The following is an 8,336-nucleotide window of genomic DNA, read 5'->3' on the forward strand; positions in this document are numbered from 1 at the left end:
GAGATTGGGTAATTATCAAACAGTCATTCAGGAAACCCTTCCTCGCCCGAGCATTGACTTGGTAGAAATAAAGTTAAAGACAGTAAAGTCAGTAGGTGAGAGCGAGCCTTCTTGGATGGAGTCAATCAAAATCTTCCTAGAGAACCCCCCGAAGGATGATGATCTGAACACAAGAGCAAAACGCAAGGAGGCCAGTTTTTACACACTGGTGGATGGTGAGTTGTATCGGCGAGGAATCATGTCTCCTATGCTCAAATGTGTTGATACCAAGGACGCCTTGGGGATAATGGCGGAAGTCCACGAGGGTGTGTGTTCCAGTCATATCGGAGGGCGATCCTTGGCAGTGAAAGTTTTGAGAGCAGGATTCTATTGGCCGACAATGAAGAAGGACTGTCTAGAATATGTAAAGAAATGTGAAAAATGTCAAGTCTTTTCTGACTTACATAAGGCCCCACCGGAAGAATTAACAACCATGATGGCGCCCTGGCCATTCACTATGTGGGGGACAGACATTCTAGGACCATTCCCCGTAGCAAAGGCACAAATGAAGTATATCATCGTGGCGGTTGATTACTTCACTAAGTGGATAGAAGCTGAGGCAGTGGCGACTATCACAGCCGCCAAGGTTAGGAATTTTCTGTGGCGAAGGATTGTGTGCAGATTCGGGGTCCCAATGGCATTGGTAATGGATAATGGAACCCAATTTACAAGTAATGTCACCCGGGAATTTTGCACGGAAATGGGAATTGAAATGCGATTTGCCTCGGTAGAACATCCACAAACCAATGGACTGGCTGAATCGGCGAACAAAGTTATTTTAAAAGGTTTAAAGAAAAAGCTGGATGAAGCAAAAGGACTTTGGGCGGAAGAACTACCAGGCGTCCTTTGGGCATATAACACTACTGAGCAATCAAGCACGAAGGAAACCCCGTATCGTTTAACTTATGGGACCGATGCCATGCTTCCTGTCGAAGTTGAAAACCAAAGTTGGCGAGTGGCTAGGTTTAATGAGAATGACAACGGGGAAAATTTAATAGCAAACTTAATCATGCTGCCTGAGGAACAACGTGAGGCACACATAAGGAACGAGGCGGGGAAAGTGAAGATTGCAAGAAAATTCTCAACGAAAGTAGTGCCAAGAAAGATGAGGGTAGGAGACTTGGTGCTCCGAAAAAATACAATACCTGACAAGCACAACAAACTGTCACCCAATTGGGGCGGGCCTTACAGGATTATAGGCGACGTTGGAGGAGGAGCTTATAAGTTGGAACAACTTAATGGTCAAAAGGTTCCGCGAACGTGGAACGCCTCTCATTTGAAGCAGTATTTTAGTTAAGAAACAACAAAGATGAATGAAGCCGCACTCTTTTTTCCTTTCTTTGGAAAGGTTTTTAATGAGGCGGCATGTATAAAGAGGGACCATTGTTCCCATGTATGAAAAAGCAATGAAAAGATCATTTCAACAGAATCGTTATTTCTTTTTAACTTGTTACTTATGCAAGGTAAATTGTATCAAGGTATAAACTACCGCGAATAAATCTTTCGGAATAAGAAAGTATCGCCATCAAATATTACAAGCCTTGGCAATTCTAGTGGCCACTAGAAACCAAGCCTCGTCGTAAAATCGGCTAAAGTACGCAAACATAAATAACAACAAAGCGTGGTAATAACTTCAAGGTAACAACAAACTCAAATAAGACTTCATTAAAGGTGATAAAAGGGGCGAAGCCCGTACATGATTTAAAACAACAAAGCAGAGAGCAAAAAGGGCAAGGCCCAAAGCTAAAATTTAGACTTAACAAAATAAAAACAGAATAACTTCAAGGCAGGTTCTCGTTGTTGGCGCTGCCTCCCTGGCCTGCAACGGCTTGAGGGTCTTCTTTTCCTTGGTCCTCATCCTTGTTCTGGTCATTTCCATCCCCACCATCTTCTCCTTCTTCAGGCTCACTTTCATCATTGAATTGAGGAAGGAGGTCGAGGCTAACGTCATCATCGCCAACCACTTGACCATCCTTGATATCCTTCAAATATCCAATGCGGTTAAGATCAAAGCCTGGCTCAACTACACTTATTTGCTCTTTGGCCGCCAAAAAGCCTTGAGCAAATTGTAGAGAAGCACGCCCCAAGATGGAAACATTCAGGTGATCGTACTTCTTTTCCAGTTTTTGGCACTTGGCCTGAACAGCAGTGTGTTTGTCGTTGATGGCTTCCTTCAAGGACTTGGTCTTCTGAAGGAGCAAGTCCGAAGCAGCCAAGTCATCAGATAACTTAGCGCATTTCTCCTCAGCAGATTTCAGCTTTTTGTTGGCAGTCTCAGCATCAGCCTTAGCTCGCTCATATGCAGTCTTGTAATCGGCCGCCTTCTTCTCAAAACGGTTCTTGGCTGAAATCAGCTCCTTCACACATTGAGCCATCCCCGCCACAGTACTGGCGGCAGAAAGAGTGTGATGGATCGCCACAGAAGCAATGTTGGGGGGGCCTTGGCCGGAAACATCCTTGTGAATTCGGTTGTCAAAGGTGCGGGTCATGAAGTCTAACCCGTTGAAGTTAGGATCAGATAAGCTCAGCAAAGGGGGAGGAGCCTCGCCACCAATGGCGGAGCTAGGGCCAGCTTGGCTAAATGGAGTTGGAGGGCGGTTGATTAGTATGCTTGAATCTTGTTGAGGGGGCGGGACACTGTCATGTCCCTTCTTTTTCTCCGCCGGATGACCTTTTGGATCGAGAGTGGACTGATGAAGAGGTTTGCCACCAGCAGCGCTTGAAGTCCTTTGGCGCTTAGGGTCTCTGACGTTATCAGAGCCCGAAGTACCATCATTCTTTTTCTTTTGTTCATTTTCGGCGGCCCTTTTCTTTGCTGCCGCGGCAGATTGGGCGAGGTATTCCTTCATCTTGATTGGGTTCGCATCAACCTTGCCTTTTCCCATCGTAGCTGCATAGAAGACACCAATTAGACAAGATACATGAACAAAAAGAAAAACAAGTTATGGGCAAAGATTAAAAACTTACTAAAAAATTCATTTAAAGTGCCGGATTTCGACGCCTCAATCAAGTCATGACCAGAGATTACTGGTAGTGTGCGAAGGTAATCGGCGACGCCTCGCTCGGAATCATCCAAGGCGTCGTATGAAACGAATATTTTTCGGCGAGGGTTTTTTGTCCAGTAAAAGGGGAAGAGAGGATTATTGTCAGAATCGCGGAACAGGTTCCTTATTTCGGGTGACTCCATAACTTTAAAATATTTCTTCTGCCATACCTTGTAATGGCTTTTAAGGGCGGTGAACCGGCTCATGTTCTTACGGGCTAAGAGGGGAACCCATTTTACTGATGTAGGTTTGGTGGTAACTGACTTATAGAAATGGAAAAACAAGGGGTAGGTGGGAGTGAAACTCAAGTGCTCGCAGAGAATTTCAAAGCAGCGGATAAAACCCTAGGCGTTGGGTTGAAGTTGACAAGGCGCCACGTTCAGAAAGGAAAGAACGTGACATATAAAAGGCGAAAATGGGAGTTTGATATTCAAGTCTAAGAAAAAATAACCATAAACATAGAAGAAATCGGGCGATTCATCGATCGGCTCTTTACGTAAAAGGACACAATCATCCTCGCCACAGGGAAGAATGTTCAATAGAAGATCCTCATTATTGGAGGTGACGGGATTTATCTTGGTAAATCCTTGGGCAGATATGCGAAGTGAGTTGATGCTCCCTATGCTGCCCCAGATGGACCGCCAGAGACATTTATCTTCAACCAAATGCGCGTTCGAGCGCCATTCGGGTGAGGACAAGTCTCCATTGGAAGACAAAATGGAGTCTACCGAACCGGCGGGACCGGAATCCTCGTGAGTAGAAGGCGAGGAGTGAATCTCAATAACAGTGGGGGCAGAAACTTCCCCCTCGGTGGAGGGTGAAGAAAGTTCTAGGGAAGAAAGGCTAGCGTTTGGCAATGACATACGAGGCAGTTTCATAAAAAGAAAATAAAAAGAAGATGAACAGACTCGAGAAAGAAAGAAGAAGAACAGATTCAAGAAGAAAACAGAAGTGAAGAGTTTCAAGAAAGAAGGAAAACTAACCGGAGGATGAATTGCAAGATTGAGTAAAGAGGACGTCGGCTATGGGGGAGCACCGCGCAATGACGACGGCCGGAGCAGTGGAGGTTCGCCGGAGCTTGAAGAGAGAAAGTGAGGAATTACAGAGAAAGTTTTCAGCAAAAGTGAAAAGTGAAAAGTGAAAAGGTGTATTTATAGAAGAAAAAGGAAGAGAGAGAACGAGTGGGAAAGATCGTGAAGGGTCGTGGGAGTCCACATCAACGATCACTCCCTCTATAAAAGGAGTGGTCAGCACCTTGTAAAAAGTACCTTTTGAACATTTAATGAGAATATTCCTTTTATGATATTTTTAGTACTCTGCTAGGGTTTACTTTCTGTCAGGCTCTTACATCAGATCTCCCTAGTACAGAACAAGTACTAACAACAAATAAATGTGAGATGGTTAGTTTAGTAGCAACAATCCGTGAATGTGATGAATTACTATGGATACTCTCTTCCATAATTACCTCATATCCATCACTAATAGAACCCAGAAAAATGTAAAAAGTTATTGATGAAACTCAATTTGGTAATTAGAGGAAGATACAAGAGATATCAAACATCTCTTCTAAGAGAGATTCAATACTCTCTCTAACCCCAAATCCAAGTGATTTTGAAAATTCAAAGATACCCCAACTCACTTTAACTCCCTTTTATTTATAGGAAACAAACCTGAATAACTCCTCTAACTAACCGACAAACTACTAGCACTTCTAAGCTAACTAACTACTAACCATGAGTACCGATCCATCACCATAGCTTATTATGTGAGAATATATGGTCAACCATAAAGCATATATGACTTCTTAGAGCATCTCCAATGGGGTTGTTTAAATCCAGTTGACAACTTAAGCAACGTTCCTTATTTTGAAGCACCACTGGAGCAATATGACGTGGCAGTTGGGTTGCTTAAATTTAAGCAACGGTTGCTTATTTTCTCTCTCCTTACTTTTTGACTAAAAAATCATATTTCCTCTTTCATTCATGTACTTGTATAGTGTCATTACCTTAAAATAATATAAATATAAGAGGTATAATGAGACCCAACTAAATGTAAACTAAGCAACCGTGGTTGGAGCGAATTCTGCTTGGGTTGCTTAAATCCTATGTGTCAGTCTGAACCCACCGAAATAGTTTTTAAGCAACCCAACTAGCAATTATGCATTGGAGATGCTCTTAGAGCAACTCCAGTGCTAAAGTTTCTTATTTGGTTTCTTACACACTATTCATCAATATTCTACACTATTTCTGTGTGTCCGTATTGACACATCAGACTTAAGGAACTCCTAAGGAATTGAAGCAGATTTTGCTCCAACTCATGGTTTCTTAAATTACTATTTCAAGGGTCTCACCCGTGTCCCACCATACAATATTAATTTATAATATATATTTTCACTCATTTTAGATTTAAAATTTAATATTAAATCAATGTTATTAATATTTATAACAATAATTCTTTTTTGAAGTAATCTAATTTAAAAATAATTTTAATTTTCATCAATTTTTTATTTAAATTAAAATATTAAATCAATAATTTAATTTTAATATTAAAAACCAGTCACTTTTACCCAAACCCGTCTTAAAACTGGCTCCAGCCAGTCAAAACCGGTCCCAACGGGTGGATGACCGGGTGAACCAGTCACCAGCTATAAAATCAAATCCCCCAACCTGTTGATGAAACCCTAGCCTCCATTCACCCCTTCCTCTCACGCTCTCAATCTGCTTTTTCTTCCGTTCATGTCTTCTTCCTCTTTTCTTCTGAACTTCTTCTTCTTCTTCTTCTCTTCCTCTCTCTATCACTTCTTCTTCCTCCTCTGACTTATGGGTTCAAATCCTCTCTCCCTCACTTCTTCTGTCTCTCTGGCCTAAGCCCTCAACCGGCCACAAATTCGCCGCCAGCCGGCCACCACCGCCACCAAACAGCCACCTTCCGCCCCCACAACCCTTGTTTCATACGCTCAAAGGCTTTGAGCTCGCAAAGGAGCTTCCTTTTCCACTAAATCCGACATCCCCATCACTACCCGTCATCAAATTCACCAGATCGGAGCAAATCGGAGGTGGTTCCTTTTCCACCAGATTGGAGCTAATGTGGTTCCTTTTCCACGTGATCGGAGGAAAGGAGGTCACTTTTCACACATGCACTACAAGATTCGAGCTTCCATGAATTTTTTTTCTCTGTAAAAATTAGTTTTTTGTTCTTTGTAATTTTCAAAAAATTAATGATATTGTTTTTTTTTCAATTTCATGTCTTCCTATTATGTTCTGCATATCTGTGTTGGGTTCAATTTCATCTTCTTCTTACCTTCATCTTCATTCTGTTGTATTCCCACGGAAATCAATTGGGTTTTGGTGAGAGAAAAAATTATTTTTTAGTGCTAAGAAACCAAAAAACAAAATTCCTTGTGGAAGGAACTTTGCACTGTTTGTAAAGAACCAAACTGCCACCTAGATCAACTCCAACGCTGCCAAAAAATAAGAAACGGTTCCTTAGCATCTCCACCTGGTCTAAGAAACCAACGTTGGAGATGCTCTTAGACTATTAACATAATGTTAGTAGAACTACGAATTGAACAATTATAGCTCATGCAAGGCAGGACAATTAATGATCTATTTCCTATAGACGACTAGACGTGGAACAATTTCAATCACTTTACATTCCAATTTAATTTGTCTCAGTCAATAGTACCTAGTAAGATGTTCATAATTAATCCAATCTTTTAAAAACTGAAAGTCCAATAAAAAAAATTGAATCTCAATCAAACAGATAACTAAGTAGACTTCAATATGCAGGAAAACCCACACCCGCGGGACTCAATCCGAAATTTCGGGCGAAACCGATTTCTTCGGGTTTGAGTTTGGGTTTCACCCAAATTGTAAAACCTGTTTGGGTTCGGGTGTGAGATTGATTAACCTCGCACCCAAACCCGAAACCTTATGCATGTAATTACCAGCTCTTATATATATTTTATAAAGTTACTAAGTAGAGTTTTCTTTAATGTAAAAAATTCATGAATTATTTGGTTTATCAGCTTATGTTCATGAACTATATTTTTTCCTTTGTATTAGAAAGATGATGAGATTTAATGAGCTTATGTTCATGTTGTTTCCGGGTCGGATTTTTGGGTTTTTTGCGGGTTCGGTGCTCACATCAAGTTTTGGGTTTGGGTTCGGGTAACCCGAAATTCCAGGGTTTGAGTTTAACTTTTGCGCCCATATTGAATTTGAGTTCGTGTTTGAGTTTGGGTGTTATGTTCGGGCTCGGATGTGAGAATGGTAAAACCCGCCCCCACGAGGCCCCTTGCCAACCCTAGACTAGACCGAAAATTGAAAAAAAATAATTTTTTAATTAAATTGCCTTAGATTTCAGATTTAATTTTCCAAATCAAACCAATTCAATCCATTTCCAAAATTAATAAACATAAATAATTTTATTTGTAAATGTATCATATTTTTCATACTTACATATTTACATCTTTATGTGTTATATCTTTATCTCATATGCTTAAATTATTTCATGAATAATGTAGTTGCAAAATCAAAAGATGTTGGGTTTGCCACATGAAAATGTACCGTACATAAAAAGTCTAACATAGAGAATATTTCATCAAAACATTTCTTTAATAAATACATATATTTATGTATATATATATATATTTAAATATTTTATTAATAAATATATATCATCGGTTCGGTTCATCGGTTCATTGGTTTTTAATTTTTGAAATCGTGAACCGAACCAATCTTCATTAATTTTTATTGGTTTGGATCGATTTTTAATCGAATAACAAAAAAAAAAAACCAATCCAATTGCTTTAGTTCGGTTCGTCGGTTTCATTGGATCGATCGATTCGATGAACCCCCTACATATGATATTGAGTATCACTTTCATGTAACAATGTGTTCCCTTCTTATGTTTAAATATTAGCTTGTACATTAATCTGAATCACTTTAGACATTACTGAATTGATATAACGTTGACGTAGAATCATGTGTTTACTGTGCATTTCAAAATCGAAATTCAATCAAATCCAAACAAAAAAAGAAGAAAATGAATCATATGGATTTTCCTTTAAAAAACCGAACCTATCCAAATGGTGAACACCCAAGTAACTAGTAAGCTAAGACGATGCCATGTTGCCACTAGTTAGCTGCCACGTCATCAACCAAATACACGTGGAGTGCCACTAAGACGATGACCAATTGACCATACACTTAAGCATTTATACTGTGCACGTGAGTGACCCTTCCTTCCAAG

The sequence above is a fragment of the Lotus japonicus genome, chromosome 4 (assembly GCF_012489685.1).
Source record: "Lotus japonicus ecotype B-129 chromosome 4, LjGifu_v1.2".
Lineage (NCBI taxonomy): Eukaryota > Viridiplantae > Streptophyta > Magnoliopsida > Fabales > Fabaceae > Lotus > Lotus japonicus.